Genomic DNA, 26,843 nt, shown 5'->3' with positions numbered 1-26,843 from the left:
CGGGATGTTCCTGCATACCCATCGTATGCGCAAGCAGTTTCACGTTGGTTGGGCTCAGAAACCCCTCCTGATTTTTCCTGCAGGGTTTGTGCCGCTCGGGTGACATCGGGGGGGTCTTGTAGGCAGAGAGGATTGGGTTGTCCTCAGCTGCTTCCATCTGTTCCTCCTCGAAAACATCACAGCTCCCGGTCTCCCGGAGCTCAGGTGCGCCAGACGTGTCTTTGCTCCCGGTGTCCCGGAGCTGAGATGCGTTGGCCACTTCGTTACGTGTGGGGAATTGGGGTTGGGGCACGCCGGGCCCATCACAGCTTCCAGTGCCCGGGGGCTGGGATGCTTGATCATCCATCTCGGAGTTCTGCCGCCTCTTTTGAAGGGGCTGTCGTTCCAGCATTTCCCCGTCCAGTGAAGAGGAGTTGTTGCAGTCTGATTCAGAAGAGAGCCTCCTCTTGCCACTGGTTTGGGTGGTGGCTTTGGGATGTTTTTTCTTTGTGGTTTTCCTCTGGACCACTTGCCACTGACCTGTTTGTCCATCTGCTGCCTCCTCCTCCATTGATTCTGTCTGTGGAGGAGGGGTTTCCGGGCGCTGGGTAGGTGCTGGGTCGTTGGTTTCAGCCGCCTCCCCTTCCTTCTCAGGTTGAAGTTCCTCACTGCGGAGAAGGTTGCTGGTCTCCTTTCGAACAGCGGACGCCTTCGTCGAACCTTCGCCCTGCCATTCCTTGGACCTTGCCGCCTGAGCATAGCTGAGACAACGTTTGGGGCAGGTCTTGTAGAGATGGCCTGCCGCACCGCACAAGTTGCAACACTTAGTCTGCTTACAGTCCTTGGTCTGATGGCCTTCCTCCTTGCAGTTCTTGCAAACAACCGTGCTGCAGTTGGCTGCCATGTGACCAGATTTGCCACAGGTGCGACAAACTCTGGGCTGCCCAGCGTAGACCAAGAAGCCTCGACTTCCCCCGATAGCGAAGCTGGAGGGAGGGTGGATGATGGCTCCACTGGGATCTACCTTCAAGGTCACCTTGACCTGCCGCTTGCTGGTCCAGATCCCAAAGGGGTCCTTGACATCAGTGCTGCTGCCGGCCACCTCGACGTACCTGGCGAGAAAGGTGAGTACATCCACCACCGGAACATGGGGGTTGTAGAGGTGAATCGTCACCACCCGGTCCCGTTGTGACGGAAGCGTGAAGAGCGGCTCCGCTGTGAGGATCGACAGTGGCGCCCGGTCCCCTTTCTCCTTGAACGCCTTCAGGAACTTGATGCATCCCGCCACGTTCCGGAACGTCACGTCGAAGTATCCACTGCTGGGGAAATCCTGCAGGCAGAAGACGTCCGTCGCTTGAAATCCGCAGCAATCGAAAAGAATTTTCTTGATGAAAAAGGTGCGATCGACCGGTGCATCTCCTTCCTTGTCCTTCACGACCACCCGAACGGTGTTGCGCACTCCCTGGCCCGAAGCTCGAAAATTGGTTATAGCCATTTTACTCAAAGCTTCCCCAGGATCAAAAGGCAATGATCATGGTCTCTTCTCAATCAAATAAGCACTGATAAGAACAGATTTTTTTTTTTTTTATTTCCAAAATATACTTTATTCATAAAAATCTGTAAAAATTACATTGCCAAACAGTTTCCAAACAGCACGAAAAAATACAAACATTGCAAAAGAGATCAGTTTCTTCCAATAATGTCATGAGTTTCTTCCCAACCCTTCCGTTTCACAATTGTCATGTCAATTACAGTTTTACATTTACAGCAATTGAGAATATTAACGATACAGTTCGAGGGGCTTCCCATGGTTCCAGCCCCTCGGTCCAGCTTGGTGGGGGAACCTTACACTGTGGTCTTTCCCCATTGAGCCTTTGCTGCGGCTGCCCCAAGCTTTAGTGCGTCCCTCAGCACGTAGTCCTGGACCTTGGAATGTGCCAGTCTGCAACATTCGGTGGTGGACAACTCTTTGCGCTGGAAGACCAGCAAGTTTCGGGCAGACCAAAGGGCGTCTTTCACCGAATTGATAGCCCTCCAGCAGCAGTTGATGTTTGTCTCGGTGTGCGTCCCTGGGAACAGCCCGTAGAGCACAGACTCCTGTGTTACAGAGCTGCTTGGGATGAACCTTGACAAAAACCACTGCATCTCTTTCCACACCTGCTTTGCAAAGGCACATTCCAGGAGGAGGTGGGCGACCGTCTCTTCCCCACCACAGCCAACGCGGGGGCACTGTGCGGAGGGGGCGAGACTTCGGGTGTGCATGAAGGATCTGACGGGGAGGGCCCTTCTCACCACCAGCCAAGCTACGTCTTGGTGCTTGTTTGAAAGTTCTGGTGATGAGGCATTCCGCCAAATGACTTTGACGGTCTGCTCGGGGAACCATCCGACAGGATCCACCGTTTCCTTTTCCCGTAGGGCCTTGAGGACATTCCGTGCAGACCACTGCCTGATGGACCGGTGGTCAAAGGTGTTTTTCCGCAGAAACTGCTCCACGAAGGATAGGTGGTACGGCGCCGCCCAACTGCACGGAGCGTTCCGCGGCAATGTGACCAGGCCCATCCTTCGCAACACCGGGGACAGATAGAACCTCAGCACGTAGTGACACTTGGAGTTTGCGTACTGGGGATCGACACATAGCTTGATGCAGCCGCACACGAAGGTGGTCATCAGGATGAGGGCCACGTTGGGTACATTTTTCCCGCCCTTGTCCAGAGATTTGAACATCGTGTCCCTCCGGACCCGGTCCATTTTAGATCCCCAGACGAAGCGGAAAATGGCTCGGGTGACTGCCACGGCGCAGGAGTGGGGTATGGGCCAGACCTGCGCCACGTAGAGCAACAACGTGAGCGCCTCGCACCTGATGACCAGGTTCTTACCCACAATGGAGAGAGACCGCTGCCCCCACATGCCCAACTTTTGTCGTACCTTGGCTACTCGCTCCTCCCATGTTTTGGTGCACGCCCCGGCCCTTCCGAACCATATCCCCAGCACCTTCAGGTAATCTGACCTGACGGTGAAGGGGACAAAGGATCGGTCAGCCCAGTTCCCAAAGAACATGGCCTCGCTCTTGCCGTGGTTAACTTTGGCTCCCGAGGCCAGTTCGAACTGGTCGCAGATGCTCATCAGTCTGCGCACGGACAGCGGATCCGAGCAGAAGATGGCGACGTCATCCATGTACAGGGAGGTTTTGACCTGAGTGCCTCCGCTGCCTGGGATTGTCACCCCTCTTATGCTCGCATCCTTCCTAATAGACTCAGCAAAGGGTTCAATACAGCAAACAAACAAGACCGGGGAAAGAGGACAGCCCTGTCTGACTCCAGATTTGATCGGGAAACTTTCAGATTCCCACCCGTTGATTGACACTGCGCTACTGATGTTTGTGTAGAGCAGTTGGATCCAATTGCAGATTCCCTCCCCAAACCCCATTTTGGAAAGCACGTCCATCATGTAGGTGTGCGATATCCTGTCAAAAGCCTTCTCCTGGTCCAGGCTGATGAGGCAGGTGTCCACCCTCCTGTCCCGTACGTAGGCGATCGTATCCCTGAGTAGCGCGAGGCTATCAGAGATCTTCCTGCCGGGTACAGTACAGGTCTGATCGGGGTGAATCACCAGCTCCAGAGCAGACTTGACTCGACTGGCTATGACTTTGGACAGAATCTTGTAATCAACATTAAGCAGTGAGATGGGCCGCCAATTTCTGATTTCTACCCTCTCCCCCTTCTGCTTGTAAATGAGGGTGATGATGCCTTTTCTCATGGATTCTGACATGCTACCGGCCAGGAGCATACTCTCGTATACTTCCAGCAGGTCCGGGCCGACCCAGTCCCACAGGGCCGAGTACAACTCGACCGGTAAGCCGTCGCTCCCGGGAGTTTTACTCGCCTCGAAAGACTCGACGGCCTTTGTCAGCTCGTCCAGAGTTAGCGGCTTGTCCAGTCCCTCCCTCCTGCTGTCATCTAAGACCTCTGTGATAGATGACAGGAAGGACTGGGAGGCTCTGCTGTCTGTGGGCTTCGCGTCATACAGCCCAGCATAAAAGGATTTGCTGATCCTTAGTATGTCGGACTGCGAAGACGTTACCGAGCCATCTTCTTCCTTCAGGCTGCTGATAACAGAGCTCTCTCTGTGTACCTTTTGGAAGAAGTAACGCGAGCACGTCTCATCCTGCTCGATGGAGCGGACTCTGGACCGGAAGATGATCTTGGAGGCCTCCTTGGCAAAGAGCGAGGCCTGCTGGCTCTTCACCTCTTGGAGGTCCTCCTTGACCTCGACCCCCATTGACTGCAACCGGAGTAGATTTTGCATAATTTTCTGGAGTCGGGACAGTTCCCTCTGTCTCTCTCTCGCCTTCTGAACACCTTTGTGGATGAAGAACCTCTTGATGTTCTCCTTAATCGCTTCCCACCAGTGAACTGGAGACTCAAAGAGGGGTTTCACGGTCCTCCAACCATTGTAATCCCTTTTGAGTTCCTCAACGTTCTCTGGGGTCAGCAGTGTCGCATTGAGCTTCCACGTCCCTCTGCCAACCCGCTGGTCGTCCTGTAAGTGACAGTCGGCCAGTAAGAGGCAGTGGTCGGAGAAGAACACCGGCTTGACGTCGGTGGATCCGACCGTGACAGCACGGGAAACAAACAGGAAGTCAATCCTGGAACGGGCAGACCCGTCCGATCTTGACCATGTGTATCTGCGCTGCGCTCCGTCTGCAGGTTTGCTGAAGACGTCGTGCAGTTTGGCATCCTTAACTGTTTCTATGAGGAATCTGGACGTAGCGTCCAGTTTTCTGTCGTCACTGCCGGATCGTCCAGCCGCATCGATGATGCAGTTGAAGTCACCGCCTAGGATGACCGGCCTGGACGTCGCCAGCAGCAGTGGGAGCTGCTGGAAGACGGTCAGCCGCTCGCTGCGTTGTACCGGGGCGTACACGTTGATCAACCGGAGCGGAGCGTTGTTGTACATCACGTCTGCTACGAGGAGGCGGCCGCCCACCACCTCCTTAACTTCGGAGATGGTGAAGTTACCTCCCCGCAGCAGAATACCCAGGCCGGAGGAACGGCAGTCATTACCCCCCGACCAGATCGATGGCCCGTGGGACCACCATCGCGACCACTGCCTGTAGGTGCTGAGGTGTGGTATTCCACACTCCTGCAGAAACAGTAGGTCAGCTTTGACCTTGGCAAGGTAATCCAAGGTTGAAACACATCGCGTAGTCGATTTAATGCTACGCACATTAATGGAAGCAATTCTTACACCCATTTTTTACTAAAAATTAGTTGTTGCTTCCCATACCATTTGTCCTCGCTAGTCCCAGTCCTTCCCCTTCGGGATGTTCCTGCATACCCATCGTATGCGCAAGCAGTTTCACGTTGGTTGGGCTCAGAAACCCCTCCTGATTTTTCCTGCAGGGTTTGTGCCGCTCGGGTGACATCGGGGGGGTCTTGTAGGCAGAGAGGATTGGGTTGTCCTCAGCTGCTTCCATCTGTTCCTCCTCGAAAACATCACAGCTCCCGGTCTCCCGGAGCTCAGGTGCGCCAGACGTGTCTTTGCTCCCGGTGTCCCGGAGCTGAGATGCGTTGGCCACTTCGTTACGTGTGGGGAATTGGGGTTGGGGCACGCCGGGCCCATCACAGCTTCCAGTGCCCGGGGGCTGGGATGCTTGATCATCCATCTCGGAGTTCTGCCGCCTCTTTTGAAGGGGCTGTCGTTCCAGCATTTCCCCGTCCAGTGAAGAGGAGTTGTTGCAGTCTGATTCAGAAGAGAGCCTCCTCTTGCCACTGGTTTGGGTGGTGGCTTTGGGATGTTTTTTCTTTGTGGTTTTCCTCTGGACCACTTGCCACTGACCTGTTTGTCCATCTGCTGCCTCCTCCTCCATTGATTCTGTCTGTGGAGGAGGGGTTTCCGGGCGCTGGGTAGGTGCTGGGTCGTTGGTTTCAGCCGCCTCCCCTTCCTTCTCAGGTTGAAGTTCCTCACTGCGGAGAAGGTTGCTGGTCTCCTTTCGAACAGCGGACGCCTTCGTCGAACCTTCGCTCTGCCATTCCTTGGACCTTGCCGCCTGAGCATAGCTGAGACAACGTTTGGGGCAGGTCTTGTAGAGATGGCCTGCCGCACCGCACAAGTTGCAACACTTAGTCTGCTTACAGTCCTTGGTCTGATGGCCTTCCTCCTTGCAGTTCTTGCAAACAACCGTGCTGCAGTTGGCTGCCATGTGACCAGATTTGCCACAGGTGCGACAAACTCTGGGCTGCCCAGCGTAGACCAAGAAGCCTCGACTTCCCCCGATAGCGAAGCTGGAGGGAGGGTGGATGATGGCTCCACTGGGATCTACCTTCAAGGTCACCTTGACCTGCCGCTTGCTGGTCCAGATCCCAAAGGGGTCCTTGACATCAGTGCTGCTGCCGGCCACCTCGACGTACCTGGCGAGAAAGGTGAGTACATCCACCACCGGAACATGGGGGTTGTAGAGGTGAATCGTCACCACCCGGTCCCGTTGTGACGGAAGCGTGAAGAGCGGCTCCGCTGTGAGGATCGACAGTGGCGCCCGGTCCCCTTTCTCCTTGAACGCCTTCAGGAACTTGATGCATCCCGCCACGTTCCGGAACGTCACGTCGAAGTATCCACTGCTGGGGAAATCCTGCAGGCAGAAGACGTCCGTCGCTTGAAATCCGCAGCAATCGAAGAGAATTTTCTTGATGAAAAAGGTGCGATCGACCGGTGCATCTCCTTCCTTGTCCTTCACGACCACCCGAACGGTGTTGCGCACTCCCTGGCCCGAAGCTCGAAAATTGGTTATAGCCATTTTACTCAAAGCTTCCCCAGGATCAAAAGGCAATGATCATGGTCTCTTCTCAATCAAATAAGCACTGATAAGAACAGATACTACACTTGATCTTAGCCAAAAGGCCGAGAAGCGATGGCCGTAAAACTGCGTTTGCTGCGCGCGTCAGGCCCGGCGTGCGGCCTCTACCACAAAGTAGCCGCCGGGTGGGCGGGCCTAGGGCGAAAGAGGCGACGGCGGGCGGTCTTTGAGCCAGAGCTCCTTTTGTTGCCGGGCCTTGCAAGCAGAAAGGAAAGCACGCGTGCATGCCACGCGCAGCCATTCCTCGCGCTTCTGCGCGAGGCATTGCGCAGGAAAAAAGACAACCGCGCGCGCTGGGCAGCAAAGGGCGGCCTGCAACTGCGGGGCAATCCAACAGGGGGCAGCGTAGCACCCAGGGAAAACTGCAGCAAAGTCAGCCGAGCAGCAGCGCCGTCACTATTGCGAATTCTATTTTTCAGCAGGGGTCTCGCCCCCATGGAGGGGGGAAGCTGCACCGCTCCTGGAAACACTGCAATACCAGGTGGATGCATGGAGTGGACGGGGCAAGCCCCTGCTCCATCTCCCTGTCCCAAAAATCAATTTAATATTTGGTCCCCAGATAGGGGACGTATCAGATATTAAACTGATAAGAACAGATTTTTTTTTTTTTATTTCCAAAATATACTTTATTCATAAAAATCTGTAAAAATTACATTGCCAAACAGTTTCCAAACAGCACGAAAAAATACAAACATTGCAAAAGAGATCAGTTTCTTTCAATAATGTCATGAGTTTCTTCCCAACCCTTCCGTTTCACAATTGTCATGTCAATTACAGTTTTACATTTACAGCAATTGAGAATATTAACGATACAGTTCGAGGGGCTTCCCATGGTTCCAGCCCCTCAGTCCAGCTTGGTGGGGGAACCTTACACTGTGGTCTTTCCCCATTGAGCCTTTGCTGCGGCTGCCCCAAGCTTTAGTGCGTCCCTCAGCACGTAGTCCTGGACCTTGGAATGTGCCAGTCTGCAACATTCGGTGGTGGACAACTCTTTGCGCTGGAAGACCAGCAAGTTTCGGGCAGACCAAAGGGCGTCTTTCACCGAATTGATAGCCCTCCAGCAGCAGTTGATGTTTGTCTCGGTGTGCGTCCCTGGGAACAGCCCGTAGAGCACAGACTCCTGTGTTACAGAGCTGCTTGGGATGAACCTTGACAAAAACCACTGCATCTCTTTCCACACCTGCTTTGCAAAGGCACATTCCAGGAGGAGGTGGGCGACCGTCTCTTCCCCACCACAGCCAACGCGGGGGCACTGTGCGGAGGGGGCGAGACTTCGGGTGTGCATGAAGGATCTGACGGGGAGGGCCCTTCTCACCACCAGCCAAGCTACGTCTTGGTGCTTGTTTGAAAGTTCTGGTGATGAGGCATTCCGCCAAATGACTTTGACGGTCTGCTCGGGGAACCATCCGACAGGATCCACCGTTTCCTTTTCCCGTAGGGCCTTGAGGACATTCCGTGCAGACCACTGCCTGATGGACCGGTGGTCAAAGGTGTTTTTCCGCAGAAACTGCTCCACGAAGGATAGGTGGTACGGCGCCGCCCAACTGCACGGAGCGTTCCGCGGCAATGTGACCAGGCCCATCCTTCGCAACACCGGGGACAGATAGAACCTCAGCACGTAGTGACACTTGGAGTTTGCGTACTGGGGATCGACACATAGCTTGATGCAGCCGCACACGAAGGTGGTCATCAGGATGAGGGCCACGTTGGGTACATTTTTCCCGCCCTTGTCCAGAGATTTGAACATCGTGTCCCTCCGGACCCGGTCCATTTTAGATCCCCAGACGAAGCGGAAAATGGCTCGGGTGACTGCCACGGCGCAGGAGTGGGGTATGGGCCAGACCTGCGCCACGTAGAGCAACAACGTGAGCGCCTCGCACCTGATGACCAGGTTCTTACCCACAATGGAGAGAGACCGCTGCCCCCACATGCCCAACTTTTGTCGTACCTTGGCTACTCGCTCCTCCCATGTTTTGGTGCACGCCCCGGCCCTTCCGAACCATATCCCCAGCACCTTCAGGTAATCTGACCTGACGGTGAAGGGGACAAAGGATCGGTCAGCCCAGTTCCCAAAGAACATGGCCTCGCTCTTGCCGTGGTTAACTTTGGCTCCCGAGGCCAGTTCGAACTGGTCGCAGATGCTCATCAGTCTGCGCACGGACAGCGGATCCGAGCAGAAGACGGCGACGTCATCCATGTACAGGGAGGTTTTGACCTGAGTGCCTCCGCTGCCTGGGATTGTCACCCCTCTTATGCTCGCATCCTTCCTAATAGACTCAGCAAAGGGTTCAATACAGCAAACAAACAAGACCGGGGAAAGAGGACAGCCCTGTCTGACTCCAGATTTGATCGGGAAACTTTCAGATTCCCACCCGTTGATTGACACTGCGCTACTGATGTTTGTGTAGAGCAGTTGGATCCAATTGCAGATTCCCTCCCCAAACCCCATTTTGGAAAGCACGTCCATCATGTAGGTGTGCGATATCCTGTCAAAAGCCTTCTCCTGGTCCAGGCTGATGAGGCAGGTGTCCACCCTCCTGTCCCGTACGTAGGCGATCGTATCCCTGAGTAGCGCGAGGCTATCAGAGATCTTCCTGCCGGGTACAGTACAGGTCTGATCGGGGTGAATCACCAGCTCCAGAGCAGACTTGACTCGACTGGCTATGACTTTGGACAGAATCTTGTAATCAACATTAAGCAGTGAGATGGGCCGCCAATTTCTGATTTCTACCCTCTCCCCCTTCTGCTTGTAAATGAGGGTGATGATGCCTTTTCTCATGGATTCTGACATGCTACCGGCCAGGAGCATACTCTCGTATACTTCCAGCAGGTCCGGGCCGACCCAGTCCCACAGGGCCGAGTACAACTCGACCGGTAAGCCGTCGCTCCCGGGAGTTTTACTCGCCTCGAAAGACTCGACGGCCTTTGTCAGCTCGTCCAGAGTTAGCGGCTTGTCCAGTCCCTCCCTCCTGCTGTCATCTAAGACCTCTGTGATAGATGACAGGAAGGACTGGGAGGCTCTGCTGTCTGTGGGCTTCGCGTCATACAGCCCAGCATAAAAGGATTTGCTGATCCTTAGTATGTCGGACTGCGAAGACGTTACCGAGCCATCTTCTTCCTTCAGGCTGCTGATAACAGAGCTCTCTCTGTGTACCTTTTGGAAGAAGTAACGCGAGCACGTCTCATCCTGCTCGATGGAGCGGACTCTGGACCGGAAGATGATCTTGGAGGCCTCCTTGGCAAAGAGCGAGGCCTGCTGGCTCTTCACCTCTTGGAGGTCCTCCTTGACCTCGACCCCCATTGACTGCAACCGGAGTAGATTTTGCATAATTTTCTGGAGTCGGGACAGTTCCCTCTGTCTCTCTCTCGCCTTCTGAACACCTTTGTGGATGAAGAACCTCTTGATGTTCTCCTTAATCGCTTCCCACCAGTGAACTGGAGACTCAAAGAGGGGTTTCACGGTCCTCCAACCATTGTAATCCCTTTTGAGTTCCTCAACGTTCTCTGGGGTCAGCAGTGTCGCATTGAGCTTCCACGTCCCTCTGCCAACCCGCTGGTCGTCCTGTAAGTGACAGTCGGCCAGTAAGAGGCAGTGGTCGGAGAAGAACCCCGGCTTGACGTCGGTGGATCCGACCGTGACAGCACGGGAAACAAACAGGAAGTCAATCCTGGAACGGGCAGACCCGTCCGATCTTGACCATGTGTATCTGCGCTGCGCTCCGTCTGCAGGTTTGCTGAAGACGTCGTGCAGTTTGGCATCCTTAACTGTTTCTATGAGGAATCTGGACGTAGCGTCCAGTTTTCTGTCGTCACTGCCGGATCGTCCAGCCGCATCGATGATGCAGTTGAAGTCACCGCCTAGGATGACCGGCCTGGACGTCGCCAGCAGCAGTGGGAGCTGCTGGAAGACGGTCAGCCGCTCGCTGCGTTGTACCGGGGCGTACACGTTGATCAACCGGAGCGGAGCGTTGTTGTACATCACGTCTGCTACGAGGAGGCGGCCGCCCACCACCTCCTTAACTTCGGAGATGGTGAAGTTACCTCCCCGCAGCAGAATACCCAGGCCGGAGGAACGGCAGTCATTACCCCCCGACCAGATCGATGGCCCGTGGGACCACCATCGCGACCACTGCCTGTAGGTGCTGAGGTGTGGTATTCCACACTCCTGCAGAAACAGTAGGTCAGCTTTGACCTTGGCAAGGTAATCCAAGGTTGAAACACATCGCGTAGTCGATTTAATGCTACGCACATTAATGGAAGCAATTCTTACACCCATTTTTAACTAAAAATTAGTTGTTGCTTCCCATACCATTTGTCCTCGCTAGTCCCAGTCCTTCCCCTTCGGGATGTTCCTGCATACCCATCGTATGCGCAAGCAGTTTCACGTTGGTTGGGCTCAGAAACCCCTCCTGATTTTTCCTGCAGGGTTTGTGCCGCTCGGGTGACATCGGGGGGGTCTTGTAGGCAGAGAGGATTGGGTTGTCCTCAGCTGCTTCCATCTGTTCCTCCTCGAAAACATCACAGCTCCCGGTCTCCCGGAGCTCAGGTGCGCCAGACGTGTCTTTGCTCCCGGTGTCGCAGAGCTGAGATGCGTTGGCCACTTCGTTACGTGTGGGGCATTGGGGTTGGGGCACGCTGGGCCCATCACAGCTTCCAGTGCCCGGGGGCTGGGATGCTTTATCATCCATCTCGGAGTTCTGCCGCCTCTTTTGAAGGGGCTGTCGTTCCAGCATTTCCCCGTCCAGTGAAGAGGAGTTGTTGCAGTCTGATTCAGAAGAGAGCCTCCTCTTGCCGCTGGTTTGGGTGGTGGCTTTGGGATGTTTTTTCTTTGTGGTTTTCCTCTGGACCACTTGCCACTGACCTGTTTGTCCATCTGCTGCCTCCTCCTCCATTGATTCTGTCTGTGGAGGAGTGGTTTCCGGGCGCTGGGTAGGTGCTGTGTCGTTGGTTTCAGCTGCCTCCCCTTCCTTCTCAGGTTGAAGTTCCTCACTGCGGAGAAGGTTGCTGGTCTCCTTTCGGACAGCGGACGCCTTCGTCGAACCTTCGCCCGGCCATTCCTTGGACCTTGCCGCCTGAGCATAGCTGAGACAACGTTTGGGGCAGGTCTTGTAGAGATGGCCTGCCGCACCGCACAAGTTGCAACACTTAGTCTGCTTACAGTCCTTGGTCTGATGGCCTTCCTCCTTGCAGTTCTTGCAAACAACCGTGCTGCAGTTGGCTGCCATGTGACCAGATTTGCCACAGGTGCGACAAACTCTGGGCTGCCCAGCGTAGACCAAGAAGCCTCGACTTCCCCCGAAAGCGAAGCTGGAGGGAGGGTGGATGATGGCTCCACTGGGATCTACCTTCAAGGTCACCTTGACCTGCCGCTTGCTGGTCCAGATCCCAAAGGGGTCCTTGACATCAGTGCTGCTGCCGGCCACCACGACGTACCTGGCGAGAAAGGTGAGGACATCCACCACCGGAACATGGGGGTTGTAGAGGTGAATCGTCACCACCCGGTCCCGTTGTGACGGAAGCGTGAAGAGCGGCTCCACTGTGAGGATCGACAGTGGCGCCCGGTCCCCTTTCTCCTTGAACGCCTTCAGGAACTTGATGCATCCCGCCACGTTCCGGAACGTCACGTCGAAGTATCCACTGCTGGGGAAATCCTGCAGGCAGAAGACGTCCGTCGCTTGAAATCCGCAGCAATCGAAAAGAATTTTCTTGATGAAGAAGGTGCGATCGACCGATGCATCTCCTTCCTTGTCCTTCACGACCACCCGAACGGTGTTGCGCACTCCCTGGCCCGAAGCTCGAAAATTGGTTATAGCCATTTTACTCAAAGCTTCCCCAGGATCAAAGGCAATGATCATGGTCTCTTCTCAATCAAATAAGCACTGATAAGAACAGATACTACACTTGATCTTAGCCAAAAGGCCGAGAAGCGATGGCCCTAAAACTGCGTTTGCTGCGCGCGTCAGGCCCGGCGTGCGGCCTCTACCTCAAAGTAGCCGCTGGGTGGGCGAGCATAGGGCGAAAGAGGCGACGGCGGGCGGTCTTTGAGCCAGAGCTCCTTTTGTTGCCGGGCCTTGCAAGCAGAAAGGAAAGCACGCGTGCATGCCACGCGCAGCCATTCCTTGCGCTTCTGCGCGAGGCATTGCGCAGGAAAAAAGACACGCGCGCGCTGGGCAGCAAAGGGCGGCCTGCAACTGCGGGGCAATCCAACAGGGGGCAGCGTAGCGCCCACGGAAAACTGCAGCAAAGTCAGCCGAGCAGCAGCGCCGTCACTATTGCGAATTCTATTTTTCAGCAGGGGTCTCGCCCCCATGGAGGGGGGAAGCTGCACCGCTCCTGGAAACACTGCAATACCAGGTGGATGTATGGAGTGGACGGGGCAAGCCCCTGTTCCATCTCCCTGTCCCAAAAATCAATTTAATATTTGGTCCCCAGATAGGGGACGTATCAGATATTAAACTGATAAGAACAGATACTACACTTGATCTTAGCCAAAAGGCCGAGAAGCGATGGCCCTAAAACTGCGTTTGCTGCGCGCGTCAGGCCCGGCGTGCGGCCTCTACGTCAAAGTAGCCGCCGGGTGGGCGAGCCTCGGGCGAAAGAGGCGACGGCGGGCGGTCTTTGAGCCAGAGCTCCTTTTGTTGCCGGGCCTTGTAAGCAGAAAGGAAAGCACGCGTGCATGCCACGCGCAGCCATTCCTTGCGCTTCTGCGCGAGGCATTGCGCAGGAAAAAAGACACGCGCGCGCTGGGCAGCAAAGGGCGGCCTGCAACTGCGGGGCAATCCAACAGGGGGCAGCGTAGCGCCCACGGAAAACTGCAGCAAAGTCAGCCGAGCAGCAGCGCCGTCACTATTGCGAATTCTATTTTTCAGCAGGGGTCTCACTCCCATGGAGGGGGGAAGCTGCACCGCTCCTGGAAACACTGCAATACCAGGTGGATGCATGGAGTGGACGGGGCAAGCCCCTGTTCCATCGCCCTGTCCCAAAAATCAATTTAATATTTGGTCCCCAGATAGGGGACGTATCAGATATTAAACTGATAAGAACAGATACTACACTTGATCTTAGCCAAAAGGCCGAGAAGCGATGGCCGTAAAACTGCGTTTGCTGCACGCGTCAGGCCCGGCGTGCGGCCTCTACCTCAAAGTAGCCGCCGGGTGGGCGAGCCTAGGGCGAAAGAGGCGACGGCGGGCGGTCTTTGAGCCAGAGCTCCTTTTGTTGCCGGGCCTTGCAAGCAGAAAGGAAAGCACGCGTGCATGCCACGCGCAGCCATTCCTTGCGCTTCTGCGCGAGGCATTGCGCAGGAAAAAAGACACGCGTGCGCTGGGCAGCAAAGGGCGGCCTGCAACTGCGGGGCAATCCAACTGGGGGCAGCGTAACGCCCACGGAAAACTGCAGCAAAGTCAGCCGAGCAGCAGCGCCGTCACTATTGCGAATTCTATTTTTCAGCAGGGGTCTCGCCCCCATGGAGGGGGGAAGCTGCACCGCTCCTGGAAACACTGCAATACCAGGTGGATGCATGGAGTGAACGGGGCAAGCCCCTGTTCCATCTCCCTGTCCCAAAAATCAATTTGATATGTGGTCCCCAGATAGGGGACGTATCAGATATTAAACTGATAAGAACAGATACTACACTTGATCTTAGCCAAAAGGCCGAGAAGCGATGGCCGTAAAACTGCGTTTGCTGCGCGCGTCAGGCCCGGCGTGCGGCCTCTACCTCAAAGTAGCCGCTGGGTGGGCGAGCATAGGGCGAAAGAGGCGACGGCGGGCGGTCTTTGAGCCAGAGCTCCTTTTGTTGCCGGGCCTTGCAAGCAGAAAGGAAAGCACGCGTGCATGCCACGCGCAGCCATTCCTTGCGCTTCTGCGCGAGGCATTGCGCAGGAAAAAAGACACGCGCGCGCTGGGCAGCAAAGGGCGGCCTGCAACTGCGGGGCAATCCAACAGGGGGCAGCGTAGCGCCCACGGAAAACTGCAGCAAAGTCAGCCGAGCAGCAGCGCCGTCACTATTGCGAATTCTATTTTTCAGCAGGGGTCTCGCCCCCATGGAGGGGGGAAGCTGCACCGCTCCTGGAAACACTGCAATACCAGGTGGATGTATGGAGTGGACGGGGCAAGCCCCTGTTCCATCTCCCTGTCCCAAAAATCAATTTAATATTTGGTCCCCAGATAGGGGACGTATCAGATATTAAACTGATAAGAACAGATACTACACTTGATCTTAGCCAAAAGGCCGAGAAGCGATGGCCGTAAAACTGCGTTTGCTGCGCGCGTCAGGCCCGGCGTGCGGCCTCTACCTCAAAGTAGCCGCCGGGTGGGCGAGCCTAGGGCGAAAGAGGCGACGGCGGGCGGTCTTTGAGCCAGAGCTCCTTTTGTTGCCGGGCCTTGCAAGCAGAAAGGAAAGCACGCGTGCATGCCACGCGCAGCCATTCCTTGCGCTTCTGCGCGAGGCATTGCGCAGGAAAAAAGACACGCGCGCGCTGGGCAGCAAAGGGCGGCCTGCAACTGCGGGTCAATCCAACAGGGGGCAGCGTAGCGCCCACGGAAAACTGCAGCAAAGTCAGCCGAGCAGCAGCGCCGTCACTATTGCGAATTCTATTTTTCAGCAGGGGTCTCGCCCCCATGGAGGGGGGAAGCTGCACCGCTCCTGGAAACACTGCAATACCAGGTGGATGCATGGAGTGAACGGGGCAAGCCCCTGTTCCATCTCCCTGTCCCAAAAATCAATTTGATATGTGGTCCCCAGATAGGGGACGTATCAGATATTAAACTGATAAGAACAGATACTACACTTGATCTTAGCCAAAAGGCCGAGAAGCGATGGCCGTAAAACTGCGTTTGCTGCGCGCGTCAGGCCCGGCGTGCGGCCTCTACCTCAAAGTAGCCGCCGGGTGGGCGAGCCTAGGGCGAAAGAGGCGACGGCGGGCGGTCTTTGAGCCAGAGCTCCTTTTGTTGCCGGGCCTTGCAAGCAGAAAGGAAAGCACGCGTGCATGCCACGCGCAGCCATTCCTTGCGCTTCTGCGCGAGGCATTGCGCAGGAAAAAAGACACGCGCGCGCTGGGCAGCAAAGGGCGGCCTGCAACTGCGGGGCAATCCAACAGGGGGCAGCGTAGCGCCCACGGAAAACTGCAGCAAAGTCAGCCGAGCAGCAGCGCCGTCACTATTGCGAATTCTATTTTTCAGCAGGGGTCTCGCCCCCATGGAGGGGGGAAGCTGCACCGCTCCTGGAAACACTGCAATACCAGGTGGATGCATGGAGTGGACGGGGCAAGCCCCTGTTCCATCTCCCTGTCCCAAAAATCAATTTAATATTTGGTCCCCAGATAGGGGACGTATCAGATATTAAACTGATAAGAACAGATACTACACTTGATCTTAGCCAAAAGGCCGAGAAGCGATGGCCCTAAAACTGCGTTTGCTGCGCGCGTCAGGCCCGGCGTGCGGCCTCTACCTCAAAGTAGCCGCCGGGTGGGCGAGCCTAGGGCGAAAGAGGCGACGGCGGGCGGTCTTTGAGCCAGAGCTCCTTTTGTTGCCGGGCCTTGCAAGCAGAAAGGAAAGCACGCGTGCATGCCACGCGCAGCCATTCCTTGCGCTTCTGCGCGAGGCCTTGCGCAGGAAAAAAGACACGCGCGCGCTGGGCAGCAAAGGGCGGCCTGCAACTGCGGGGCAATCCAACAGGGGGCAGCGTAGCGCCCACGGAAAACTGCAGCAAAGTCAGCCGAGCAGCAGCGCCGTCACTATTGCGAATTCTATTTTTCAGCAGGGATCTCGCCCCCATGGAGGGGAGAAGCTGCACCACTTCTGGAAACACTGCAATACCAGGTGGATGCATGGAGTGGACGGGGCAAGCCCCTGTTCCATGTCCCTGCCCCAAAAATCAATTTAATATTTGGTCCCCAGATAGGGGACGTATCAGATATTAAACTGATAAGAACAGATACTACACTTGATCTTAGCCAAAAGGCCGAGAAGCGATGGCCGTAAAACTGCGTTTGCTGCGCGCGTCAGGCCCGGCGTGCGGCCTCTACCTCAAAGTAGCCGCCGGGTGGGCGAGCCTAGGGCGAAAGAGGCGACGGCGGGCGGTCTTTGAGCCAGAGCTCCTTTTGTTGCCGGGCCTTGCAAGCAGAAAGGAAAGCACGCGTGCATGCCACGCGCAGCCATTCCTTGCGCTTCTGCGCGAGGCATTGCGCAGGAAAAAAGACACGCGCGCGCTGGGCAGCAAAGGGCGGCATGCAACTGCGGGGCAATCCAACAGGGGGCAGCGTAGCGCCCACGGAAAACTGCAGCAAAGTCAGCCGAGCAGCAGCGCCGTCACTATTGCGAATTCTATTTTTCAGCAGGGGTCTCGCCCCCATGGAAGGGGGTAGCTGCACCGCTCCTGGAAACACTGCAATACCTGGTGGATGCATGGAGTGGACGGGGCAAGCCCCTGTTCCATCTCCCTGTCCCAAAAATCAATTTAATATTTGGTCCCCAGATAGAGGACGTATCAGATATTAAACTGATAAGAACAGATACTACACTTGATCTTAGCCAAAAGGCCGAGAAGCGATGGCCGTAAAACTGCGTTTGCTGCGCGCGTCAGGCCCGGCGTGTGGCCTCTACCTCAAAGTAGCCGCCGGGTGGGCGAGCCTAGGGCGAAAGAGGCGACGGCGGGCGGTCTTTGAGCCAGAGCTCCTTTTGTTACCGGGCCTTGCAAGCAGAAAGGAAAGCACGCGTGCATGCCACGCGCAGCCATTCCTTGCGCTTCTTCGCGAGGCATTGCGCAGAAAAAAAGACACGCGCGCGCTGGGCAGCAAAGGGCGGCCTGCAACTGAGGGGCAATCCAACAGGGGGCAGCGTAGCGCCCACGGAAAACTGCAGCAAAGTCAGCCGAGCAGCAGCGCCGTCACTATTGCGAATTCTATTTTTCAGCAGGGGTCTCGCCCCCATGGAGGGGGGAAGCTGCACCGCTCCTGGAAACACTGCAATACCAGGTGGATGCATGGAGTGGACGGGGCAAGCCCCTGTTCAATCTCCCTGTCCCAAAAATCAATTTAATATTTGGTCCCCAGATAGGGGACGTATCAGATATTAAACTGATAAGAACAGATACTACACTTGATCTTAGCCAAAAGGCCGAGAAGCGATGGCCGTAAAACTGCGTTTGCTGCGCGCGTCAGGCCCGGCGTGCGGCCTCTACCTCAAAGTAGCCGCCGGGTGGGCGAGCCTAGGGCGAAAGAGGCGACGGCGGGCGGTCTTTGAGCCAGAGCTCCTTTTGTTGCCGGGCCTTGCAAGCAGAAAGGAAAGCACGCGTGCATGCCACGCGCAGCCATTCCTTGCGCTTCTGCGCGAGGCATTGCGCAGGAAAAAAGACACGCGCGCGCTGGGCAGCAAAGGGCGGCCTGCAACTGCGGGGCAATCCAACAGGGGGCAGCGTAGCGCCCACGGAAAACTGCAGCAAAGTCAGCCGAGCAGCAGCGCCGTCACTATTGCGAATTCTATTTTTCAGCAGGGGTCTCACCCCCATGGAGGGGGGAAGCTGCACCGCTCCTGGAAACACTGCAATACCAGGTGGATGCATGGAGTGGACGGGGCAAGCCCCTGTTCCATCTCCCTGCCCCAAAAATCAATTTAATATTTGGTCCCCAGATAGGGGACGTATCAGATATTAAACTGATAAGAACTGATACTACACTTGATCTTAGCCAAAAGGCCGAGAAGCGATGGCCGTAAAACTGCGTTTGCTGCGCGCGTCAGGCCCGGCGTGCGGCCTCTACCTCAAAGTAGCCGCCGGGTGGGCGAGCCTAGGGCGAAAGAGGCGACGGCGGGCGGTCTTTGAGCCAGAGCTCCTTTTGTTGCCGGGCCTTGCAAGCAGAAAGGAAAGCACGCGTGCATGCCACGCGCAGCCATTCCTTGCGCTTCTGCGCGAGGCATTGCGCAGGAAAAAAGACACGCGCGCGCTGGGCAGCAAAGGGCGGCATGCAACTGCGGGGCAATCCAACAGGGGGCAGCGTAGCGCCCACGGAAAACTGCAGCAAAGTCAGCCGAGCAGCAGCGCCGTCACTATTGCGAATTCTATTTTTCAGCAGGGGTCTCGCCCCCATGGAAGGGGGTAGCTGCACCGCTCCTGGAAACACTGCAATACCTGGTGGATGCATGGATTGGACGGGGCAAGCCCCTGTTCCATCTCCCTGTCCCAAAAATCAATTTAATATTTGGTCCCCAGATAGAGGACGTATCAGATATTAAACTGATAAGAACAGATACTACACTTGATCTTAGCCAAAAGGCCGAGAAGCGATGGCCGTAAAACTGCGTTTGCTGCGCGCGTCAGGCCCGGCGTGTGGCCTCTACCTCAAAGTAGCCGCCGGGTGGGCGAGCCTAGGGCGAAAGAGGCGACGGCGGGCGGTCTTTGAGCCAGAGCTCCTTTTGTTGCCGGGCCTTGCAAGCAGAAAGGAAAGCACGCGTGCATGCCACGCGCAGCCATTCCTTGCGCTTCTTCGCGAGGCATTGCGCAGAAAAAAAGACACGCGCGCGCTGGGCAGCAAAGGGCGGCCTGCAACTGAGGGGCAATCCAACAGGGGGCAGCGTAGCGCCCACGGAAAACTGCAGCAAAGTCAGCCGAGCAGCAGCGCCGTCACTATTGCGAATTCTATTTTTCAGCAGGGGTCTCGCCCCCATGGAGGGGGGAAGCTGCACCGCTCCTGGAAACACTGCAATACCAGGTGGATGCATGGAGTGGACGGGGCAAGCCCCTGTTCAATCTCCCTGTCCCAAAAATCAATTTAATATTTGGTCCCCAGATAGGGGACGTATCAGATATTAAACTGATAAGAACAGATACTACACTTGATCTTAGCCAAAAGGCCGAGAAGCGATGGCCGTAAAACTGCGTTTGCTGCGCGCGTCAGGCCCGGCGTGCGGCCTCTACCTCAAAGTAGCCGCCGGGTGGGCGAGCCTAGGGCGAAAGAGGCGACGGCGGGCGGTCTTTGAGCCAGAGCTCCTTTTGTTGCCGGGCCTTGCAAGCAGAAAGGAAAGCACGCGTGCATGCCACGCGCAGCCATTCCTTGCGCTTCTGCGCGAGGCATTGCGCAGGAAAAAAGACACGCGCGCGCTGGGCAGCAAAGGGCGGCCTGCAACTGCGGGGCAATCCAACAGGGGGCAGCGTAGCGCCCACGGAAAACTGCAGCAAAGTCAGCCGAGCAGCAGCGCCGTCACTATTGCGAATTCTATTTTTCAGCAGGGGTCTCACCCCCATGGAGGGAGGAAGCTGCACCGCTCCTGGAAACACTGCAATACCAGGTGGATGCATGGAGTGGACGGGGCAAGCCCCTGTTCCATCTCCCTGTCCCAAAAATCAATTTAATATTTGGTCCCCAGATAGGGGACGTATCAGATATTAAACTGATAAGAACAGATACTACACTTGATCTTAGCCAAAAGGCCGAGAAGCGATGGCCGTAAAACTGCGTTTGCTGCGCGCGTCAGGCCCGGCGTGCGGCCTCTACCTCAAAGTAGCCGCCGGGTGGGCGAGCCTAGGGCGAAAGAGGCGACGGCGGGCGGTCTTTGAGCCAGAGCTCCTTTTGTTGCCGGGCCTTGCAAGCAGAAAGGAAAGCACGCGTGCATGCCACGCGCAGCCATTCCTTGCGCTTCTGCGCGAGGCATTGCGCAGGAAAAAAGACACGCGCGCGCTGGGCAGCAAAGGGCGGCCTGCAACTGCGGGGCAATCCAACAGGGGGCAGCGTAGCGCCCACGGAAAACTGCAGCAAAGTCAGCCGAGCAGCAGCGCCGTCACTATTGCGAATTCTATTTTTCAGCAGGGGTCTCGCCCCCATGGAGGGGGGAAGCTGCACCGCTCCTGGAAACACTGCAATACCAGGTGGATGCATGGAGTGGACGGGGCAAGCCCCTGTTCCATCTCCCTGTCCCAAAAATCAATTTAATATTTGGTCCCCAAATAGGGGACGTATCAGATATTAAACTGATAAGAACAGATACTACACTTGATCTTAGCCAAAAGGCCGAGAAGCGATGGCCGTAAAACTGCGTTTGCTGCGCGCGTCAGGCCCGGCGTGCGGCCTCTACCTCAAAGTAGCCACCGGGTGGGCGAGCCTAGGGCGAAAGAGGCGACGGCGGGCGGTCTTTGAGCCAGAGCTCCTTTTGTTGCCGGGCCTTGCAAGCAGAAAGGAAAGCACGCGTGCATGCCACGCGCAGCCATTCCTTGCGCTTCTGCGCGAGGCATTGCGCAGGAAAAAAGACACGCGCGCGCTGGGCAGCAAAGGGCGGCCTGCAACTGCGGGGCAATCCAACAGGGGGCAGCGTAGCGCCCACGGAAAACTGCAGCAAAGTCAGCCGAGCAGCAGCGCCGTCACTATTGCGAATTCTATTTTTCAGCAGGGGTCTCGCCCCCATGGAGGGGGGAAGCTGCACCGCTCCTGGAAACACTGCAATACCAGGTGGATGCATGGAGTGGACGGGGCAAGCCCCTGTTCCATCTCCCTGTCCCAAAAATCAATTTAATATTTGGTCCCCAGATAGAGGACGTATCAGATATTAAACTGATAAGAACAGATACTACACTTGATCTTAGCCAAAAGGCCGAGAAGCGATGGCCGTAAAACTGCGTTTGCTGCGCGCGTCAGGCCCGGCGTGTGGCCTCTACCTCAAAGTAGCCGCCGGGTGGGCGAGCCTAGGGCGAAAGAGGCGACGGCGGGCGGTCTTTGAGCCAGAGCTCCTTTTGTTGCCGGGCCTTGCAAGCAGAAAGGAAAGCACGCGTGCATGCCACGCGCAGCCATTCCTTGCGCTTCTGCGCGAGGCATTGCGCAGGAAAAAAGACACGCGCGCGCTGGGCAGCAAAGGGCGGCCTGCAACTGCGGGGCAATCCAACAGGGGGCAGCGTAGCGCCCACGGAAAACTGCAGCAAAGTCAGCCGAGCAGCAGCGCCGTCACTATTGCGAATTCTATTTTTCAGCAGGGGTCTCGCCCCCATGGAGGGGGGAAGCTGCACCGCTCCTGGAAACACTGCAATACCAGGTGGATGCATGGAGTGAACGGGGCAAGCCCCTGTTCCATCTCCCTGTCCCAAAAATCAATTTAATATTTGGTCCCCAGATAGGGGACGTATCAGATATTAAACTGATAAGAACAGATACTACACTTGATCTTAGCCAAAAGGCCGAGAAGCGATGGCCGTAAAACTGCGTTTGCTGCGCGCGTCAGGCCCGGCGTGCGGCCTCTACCTCAAAGTAGCCACCGGGTGGGCGAGCCTAGGGCGAAAGAGGCGACGGCGGGCGGTCTTTGAGCCAGAGCTCCTTTTGTTGCCGGGCCTTGCAAGCAGAAAGGAAAGCACGCGTGCATGCCACGCGCAGCCATTCCTTGCGCTTCTGCGCGAGGCATTGCGCAGGAAAAAAGACACGCGCGCGCTGGGCAGCAAAGGGCGGCCTGCAACTGCGGGGCAATCCAACAGGGGGCAGCGTAGCGCCCACGGAAAACTGCAGCAAAGTCAGCCGAGCAGCAGCGCCGTCACTATTGCGAATTCTATTTTTCAGCAGGGGTCTCGCCCCCATGGAGGGGGGAAGCTGCACCGCTCCTGGAAACACTGCAATACCAGGTGGATGCATGGAGTGAACGGGGCAAGCCCCTGTTCCATCTCCCTGTCCCAAAAATCAATTTAATATTTGGTCCCCTGATAGGGGACGTATCAGATATTAAACTGATAAGAACAGATACTTTTTTTTTATTTCCAAAATATACTTTATTCATAAAAATCTGTAAAAATTACATTGCCAAACAGTTTCCAAACAGCACGAAAAAATACAAACATTGCAAAAGAGATCAGTTTCTTTCAATAATGTCATGGGTTTCTTCCCAACCCTTCCGTTTCACAATTGTCATGTCAATTACAGTTTTACATTTACAGCAATTGAGAATATTAACGATACAGTTCGAGGGGCTTCCCATGGTTCCAGCCCCTCAGTCCAGCTTGGTGGGGAACCTTACACTGTGGTCTTTCCCCATTGAGCCTTTGCTGCGGCTGCCCCAAGCTTTAGTGCGTCCCTCAGCACGTAGTCCTGGACCTTGGAATGTGCCAGTCTGCAACATTCGGTGGTGGACAACTCTTTGCGCTGGAAGACCAGCAAGTTTCGGGCAGACCAAAGGGCGTCTTTCACCGAATTGATAGCCCTCCAGCAGCAGTTGATGTTTGTCTCGGTGTGCGTCCCTGGGAACAGCCCGTAGAGCACAGACTCCTGTGTTACAGAGCTGCTTGGGATGAACCTTGACAAAAACCACTGCATCTCTTTCCACACCTGCTTTGCAAAGGCACATTCCAGGAGGAGGTGGGCGACCGTCTCTTCCCCACCACAGCCAACGCGGGGGCACTGTGCGGAGGGGGCGAGACTTCGGGTGTGCATGAAGGATCTGACGGGGAGGGCCCTTCTCACCACCAGCCAAGCTACGTCTTGGTGCTTGTTTGAAAGTTCTGGTGATGAGGCATTCCGCCAAATGACTTTGACGGTCTGCTCGGGGAACCATCCGACAGGATCCACCGTTTCCTTTTCCCGTAGGGCCTTGAGGACATTCCGTGCAGACCACTGCCTGATGGACCGGTGGTCAAATGTGTTTTTCCGCAGAAACTGCTCCACGAAGGATAGGTGGTACGGCGCCGCCCAACTGCACGGAGCGTTCCGCGGCAATGTGACCAGGCCCATCCTTCGCAACACCGGGGACAGATAGAACCTCAGCACGTAGTGACACTTGGAGTTTGCGTACTGGGGATCTACACATAGCTTGATGCAGCCGCACACGAAGGTGGTCATCAGGATGAGGGCCACGTTGGGTACATTTTTCCCGCCCTTGTCCAGAGATTTGAACATCGTGTCCCTCCGGACCCGGTCCATTTTAGATCCCCAGACGAAGCGGAAAATGGCTCGGGTGACTGCCACGGCGCAGGAGTGGGGTATGGGCCAGACCTGCGCCACGTAGAGCAACAACGTGAGCGCCTCGCACCTGATGACCAGGTTCTTACCCACAATGGAGAGAGACCGCTGCGCCCACATGCCCAACTTTTGTCGTACCTTGGCTACTCGCTCCTCCCATGTTTTGGTGCACGCCCCGGCCCTTCCGAACCATATCCCCAGCACCTTCAGGTAATCTGACCTGACGGTGAAGGGGACAAAGGATCGGTCAGCCCAGTTCCCAAAGAACATGGCCTCGCTCTTGCCGTGGTTAACTTTGGCTCCCGAGGCCAGTTCGAACTGGTCGCAGATGCTCATCAGTCTGCGCACGGACAGCGGATCCGAGCAGAAGACGGCGACGTCATCCATGTACAGGGAGGTTTTGACCTGAGTGCCTCCGCTGCCTGGGATTGTCACCCCTCTTATGCTCGCATCCTTCCTAATAGACTCAGCAAAGGGTTCAATACAGCAAACAAACAAGACCGGGGAAAGAGGACAGCCCTGTCTGACTCCAGATTTGATCGGGAAACTTTCAGATTCCCACCCGTTGATTGAGACTGCGCTACTGATGTTTGTGTAGAGCAGTTGGATCCAATTGCAGATTCCCTCCCCAAACCCCATTTTGGAAAGCACGTCCATCATGTAGGTGTGCGATATCCTGTCAAAAGCCTTCTCCTGGTCCAGGCTGATGAGGCAGGTGTCCACCCTCCTGTCCCGTACGTAGGCGATCGTATCCCTGAGTAGCGCGAGGCTATCAGAGATCTTCCTGCCGGGTACAGTACAGGTCTGATCGGGGTGAATCACCAACTCCAGAGCAGACTTGACTCGACTGGCTATGACTTTGGACAGAATCTTGTAATCAACATTAAGCAGTGAGATGGGCCGCCAATTTCTGATTTCTGCCCTCTCCCCCTTCTGCTTGTAAATGAGGGTGATGATGCCTTTTCTCATGGTCTCTGACATGCTGCCGGCCAGGAGCATACTCTTGTTAAACTGATAAGAACAGATACTACACTTGATCTTAGCCAAAAGGCCGAGAAGCGATGGCCGTAAAACTGCGTTTGCTGCGCGCGTCAGGCCCGGCGTGCGGCCTCTACCTCAAAGTAGCCGCCGGGTGGGCGAGCCTAGGGCGAAAGAGGCGACGGCGGGCGGTCTTTGAGCCAGAGCTCCTTTTGTTGCCGGGCCTTGCAAGCAGAAAGGAAAGCACGCGTGCATGCCACGCGCAGCCATTCCTTGCGCTTCTGCGCGAGGCATTGCGCAGGAAAAAAGACACGCGTGCGCTGGGCAGCAAAGGGCGGCCTGCAACTGCGGGGCAATCCAACAGGGGGCAGCGTAGCGCCCACGGAAAACTGCAGCAAAGTCAGCCGAGCAGCAGCGCCGTCACTATTGCGAATTCTATTTTTCAGCAGGGGTCTCGCCCCCATGGAGGGGGGAAGCTGCACCGCTCCTGGAAACACTGCAATACCAGGTGGATGCATGGAGTGGACGGGGCAAGCCCCTGTTCCATCTCCCTGTCCCAAAAATCAATTTAATATTTGGTCCCCAGATAGGGGACGTATCAGATATTAAACTGATAAGAACAGATACTACACTTGATCTTAGCCAAAAGGCCGAGAAGCGATGGCCGTAAAACTGCGTTTGCTGCGCGCGTCAGGCCCGGCGTGCGGCCTCTACCTCAAAGTAGCCGCCGGGTGGGCGAGCCTAGGGCGAAAGAGGCGACGGCGGGCGGTCTTTGAGCCAGAGCTCCTTTTGTTGCCGGGCCTTGCAAGCAGAAAGGAAAGCACGCGTGCATGCCACGCGCAGCCATTCCTTGCGCTTCTGCGCGAGGCATTGCGCAGGAAAAAAGACACGCGCGCGCTGGGCAGCAAAGGGCGGCCTGCAACTGCAGGGCAATCCAACAGGGGGCAGCGTAGCGCCCACGGAAAACTGCAGCAAAGTCAGCCGAGCAGCAGCGCCGTCACTATTGCGAATTCTATTTTTCAGCAGGGGTCTCGCCCCCATGGAGGGGGGAAGCTGCACCGCTCCTGGAAACACTGCAATACCAGGTGGATGCATGGAGTGGACGGTGCAAGCCCCTGTTCCATCTCCCTGTCCCAAAAATCAATTTAATATTTGGTCCCCAGATAGGGGACGTATCAGATATTAAACTGATAAGAACAGATACTACACTTGATCTTAGCCAAAAGGCCGAGAAGCGATGGCCGTAAAACTGCGTTTGCTGCGCGCGTCAGGCCCGGCGTGCGGCCTCTACCTCAAAGTAGCCGCCGGGTGGGCGAGCCTAGGGCGAAAGAGGCGACGGCGGGCGGTCTTTGAGCCAGAGCTCCTTTTGTTGCCGGGCCTTGCAAGCAGAAAGGAAAGCACGCGTGCATGCTACGCGCAGCCATTCCTTGCGCTTCTGCGCGAGGCATTGCGCAGGAAAAAAGACACGCGTGCGCTGGGCAGCAAAGGGCGGCCTGCAACTGCGGGGCAATCCAACAGGGGGCAGCGTAGCGCCCACGGAAAACTGCAGCAAAGTCAGCCGAGCAGCAGCGCCGTCACTATTGCGAATTCTATTTTTCAGCAGGGGTCTCGCCCCCATGGAGGGGGGAAGCTGCACCGCTCCTGGAAACACTGCAATACCAGGTGGATGCATGGAGTGGACGGGGCAAGCCCCTGTTCCATCTCCCTGTCCCAAAAATCAATTTAATATTTGGTCCCCAGATAGAGGACGTATCAGATATTAAACTGATAAGAACAGATACTACACTTGATCTTAGCCAAAAGGCCGAGAAGCGATGGCCGTAAAACTGCGTTTGCTGCGCGCGTCAGGCCCGGCGTGTGGCCTCTACCTCAAAGTAGCCGCCGGGTGGGCGAGCCTAGGGCGAAAGAGGCGACGGCGGGCGGTCTTTGAGCCAGAGCTCCTTTTGTTGCCGGGCCTTGCAAGCAGAAAGGAAAGCACGCGTGCATGCCACGCGCAGCCATTCCTTGCGCTTCTTCGCGAGGCATTGCGCAGAAAAAAAGACACGCGCGCGCTGGGCAGCAAAGGGCGGCCTGCAACTGAGGGGCAATCCAACAGGGGGCAGCGTAGCGCCCACGGAAAA

At 56.1% G+C, this 26,843-nt stretch overlaps 19 non-coding genes and 5 pseudogenes across 19 annotated transcripts; all 24 read right to left on the bottom strand.

Moving 5' to 3' along the window:
- Window positions 1–6,779: 6,779 nt before the first annotated feature.
- Window positions 6,780–6,888, bottom strand: LOC137354676 (U2 spliceosomal RNA; annotated as a pseudogene).
- Window positions 6,889–7,276: 388 nt separating this feature from the next.
- LOC137354303 (U2 spliceosomal RNA) lies at window positions 7,277–7,455 on the bottom strand (annotated as a pseudogene).
- A 5,200-nt stretch (window positions 7,456–12,655) lies between these two features.
- On the bottom strand, window positions 12,656–12,763 carry LOC137354707 (U2 spliceosomal RNA; annotated as a pseudogene).
- A 386-nt stretch (window positions 12,764–13,149) lies between these two features.
- On the bottom strand, window positions 13,150–13,340 carry LOC137353775 (U2 spliceosomal RNA). The gene has a single exon (XR_010969927.1). It is a non-coding gene; the product is annotated as a U2 spliceosomal RNA (small nuclear RNA).
- A 386-nt stretch (window positions 13,341–13,726) lies between these two features.
- Window positions 13,727–13,917, bottom strand: LOC137353809 (U2 spliceosomal RNA). The gene has a single exon (XR_010969961.1). It is a non-coding gene; the product is annotated as a U2 spliceosomal RNA (small nuclear RNA).
- Window positions 13,918–14,303: 386 nt separating this feature from the next.
- LOC137353814 (U2 spliceosomal RNA) lies at window positions 14,304–14,494 on the bottom strand. Its single transcript, XR_010969966.1, has one exon. It is a non-coding gene; the product is annotated as a U2 spliceosomal RNA (small nuclear RNA).
- A 386-nt stretch (window positions 14,495–14,880) lies between these two features.
- On the bottom strand, window positions 14,881–15,071 carry LOC137353774 (U2 spliceosomal RNA). Its single transcript, XR_010969926.1, has one exon. It is a non-coding gene; the product is annotated as a U2 spliceosomal RNA (small nuclear RNA).
- Window positions 15,072–15,457: 386 nt separating this feature from the next.
- Window positions 15,458–15,648, bottom strand: LOC137353813 (U2 spliceosomal RNA). The gene has a single exon (XR_010969965.1). It is a non-coding gene; the product is annotated as a U2 spliceosomal RNA (small nuclear RNA).
- Window positions 15,649–16,034: 386 nt separating this feature from the next.
- LOC137354893 (U2 spliceosomal RNA) lies at window positions 16,035–16,225 on the bottom strand. The gene has a single exon (XR_010970544.1). It is a non-coding gene; the product is annotated as a U2 spliceosomal RNA (small nuclear RNA).
- Window positions 16,226–16,611: 386 nt separating this feature from the next.
- On the bottom strand, window positions 16,612–16,802 carry LOC137354032 (U2 spliceosomal RNA). Its single transcript, XR_010970182.1, has one exon. It is a non-coding gene; the product is annotated as a U2 spliceosomal RNA (small nuclear RNA).
- Window positions 16,803–17,188: 386 nt separating this feature from the next.
- Window positions 17,189–17,379, bottom strand: LOC137353910 (U2 spliceosomal RNA). The gene has a single exon (XR_010970060.1). It is a non-coding gene; the product is annotated as a U2 spliceosomal RNA (small nuclear RNA).
- Window positions 17,380–17,765: 386 nt separating this feature from the next.
- Window positions 17,766–17,956, bottom strand: LOC137353762 (U2 spliceosomal RNA). The gene has a single exon (XR_010969914.1). It is a non-coding gene; the product is annotated as a U2 spliceosomal RNA (small nuclear RNA).
- A 386-nt stretch (window positions 17,957–18,342) lies between these two features.
- LOC137353822 (U2 spliceosomal RNA) lies at window positions 18,343–18,533 on the bottom strand. Its single transcript, XR_010969974.1, has one exon. It is a non-coding gene; the product is annotated as a U2 spliceosomal RNA (small nuclear RNA).
- A 386-nt stretch (window positions 18,534–18,919) lies between these two features.
- Window positions 18,920–19,110, bottom strand: LOC137354082 (U2 spliceosomal RNA). Its single transcript, XR_010970231.1, has one exon. It is a non-coding gene; the product is annotated as a U2 spliceosomal RNA (small nuclear RNA).
- A 386-nt stretch (window positions 19,111–19,496) lies between these two features.
- LOC137353761 (U2 spliceosomal RNA) lies at window positions 19,497–19,687 on the bottom strand. Its single transcript, XR_010969913.1, has one exon. It is a non-coding gene; the product is annotated as a U2 spliceosomal RNA (small nuclear RNA).
- Window positions 19,688–20,073: 386 nt separating this feature from the next.
- On the bottom strand, window positions 20,074–20,264 carry LOC137354892 (U2 spliceosomal RNA). The gene has a single exon (XR_010970543.1). It is a non-coding gene; the product is annotated as a U2 spliceosomal RNA (small nuclear RNA).
- Window positions 20,265–20,650: 386 nt separating this feature from the next.
- Window positions 20,651–20,841, bottom strand: LOC137354137 (U2 spliceosomal RNA). Its single transcript, XR_010970285.1, has one exon. It is a non-coding gene; the product is annotated as a U2 spliceosomal RNA (small nuclear RNA).
- Window positions 20,842–21,227: 386 nt separating this feature from the next.
- Window positions 21,228–21,418, bottom strand: LOC137355264 (U2 spliceosomal RNA). Its single transcript, XR_010970897.1, has one exon. It is a non-coding gene; the product is annotated as a U2 spliceosomal RNA (small nuclear RNA).
- Window positions 21,419–21,804: 386 nt separating this feature from the next.
- LOC137355258 (U2 spliceosomal RNA) lies at window positions 21,805–21,995 on the bottom strand. The gene has a single exon (XR_010970891.1). It is a non-coding gene; the product is annotated as a U2 spliceosomal RNA (small nuclear RNA).
- Window positions 21,996–22,381: 386 nt separating this feature from the next.
- LOC137354188 (U2 spliceosomal RNA) lies at window positions 22,382–22,559 on the bottom strand (annotated as a pseudogene).
- Window positions 22,560–24,689: 2,130 nt separating this feature from the next.
- LOC137354512 (U2 spliceosomal RNA) lies at window positions 24,690–24,808 on the bottom strand (annotated as a pseudogene).
- A 386-nt stretch (window positions 24,809–25,194) lies between these two features.
- LOC137354891 (U2 spliceosomal RNA) lies at window positions 25,195–25,385 on the bottom strand. Its single transcript, XR_010970542.1, has one exon. It is a non-coding gene; the product is annotated as a U2 spliceosomal RNA (small nuclear RNA).
- Window positions 25,386–25,771: 386 nt separating this feature from the next.
- On the bottom strand, window positions 25,772–25,962 carry LOC137353799 (U2 spliceosomal RNA). Its single transcript, XR_010969951.1, has one exon. It is a non-coding gene; the product is annotated as a U2 spliceosomal RNA (small nuclear RNA).
- Window positions 25,963–26,348: 386 nt separating this feature from the next.
- On the bottom strand, window positions 26,349–26,539 carry LOC137355263 (U2 spliceosomal RNA). The gene has a single exon (XR_010970896.1). It is a non-coding gene; the product is annotated as a U2 spliceosomal RNA (small nuclear RNA).
- Window positions 26,540–26,843: the final 304 nt, after the last annotated feature.

The sequence above is a fragment of the Heterodontus francisci genome, chromosome 41 (assembly GCF_036365525.1).
Source record: "Heterodontus francisci isolate sHetFra1 chromosome 41, sHetFra1.hap1, whole genome shotgun sequence".
In the NCBI taxonomy this organism is placed as follows: domain Eukaryota; kingdom Metazoa; phylum Chordata; class Chondrichthyes; order Heterodontiformes; family Heterodontidae; genus Heterodontus; species Heterodontus francisci.
This window is presented reverse-complemented; position numbering and strand designations above follow the sequence as displayed.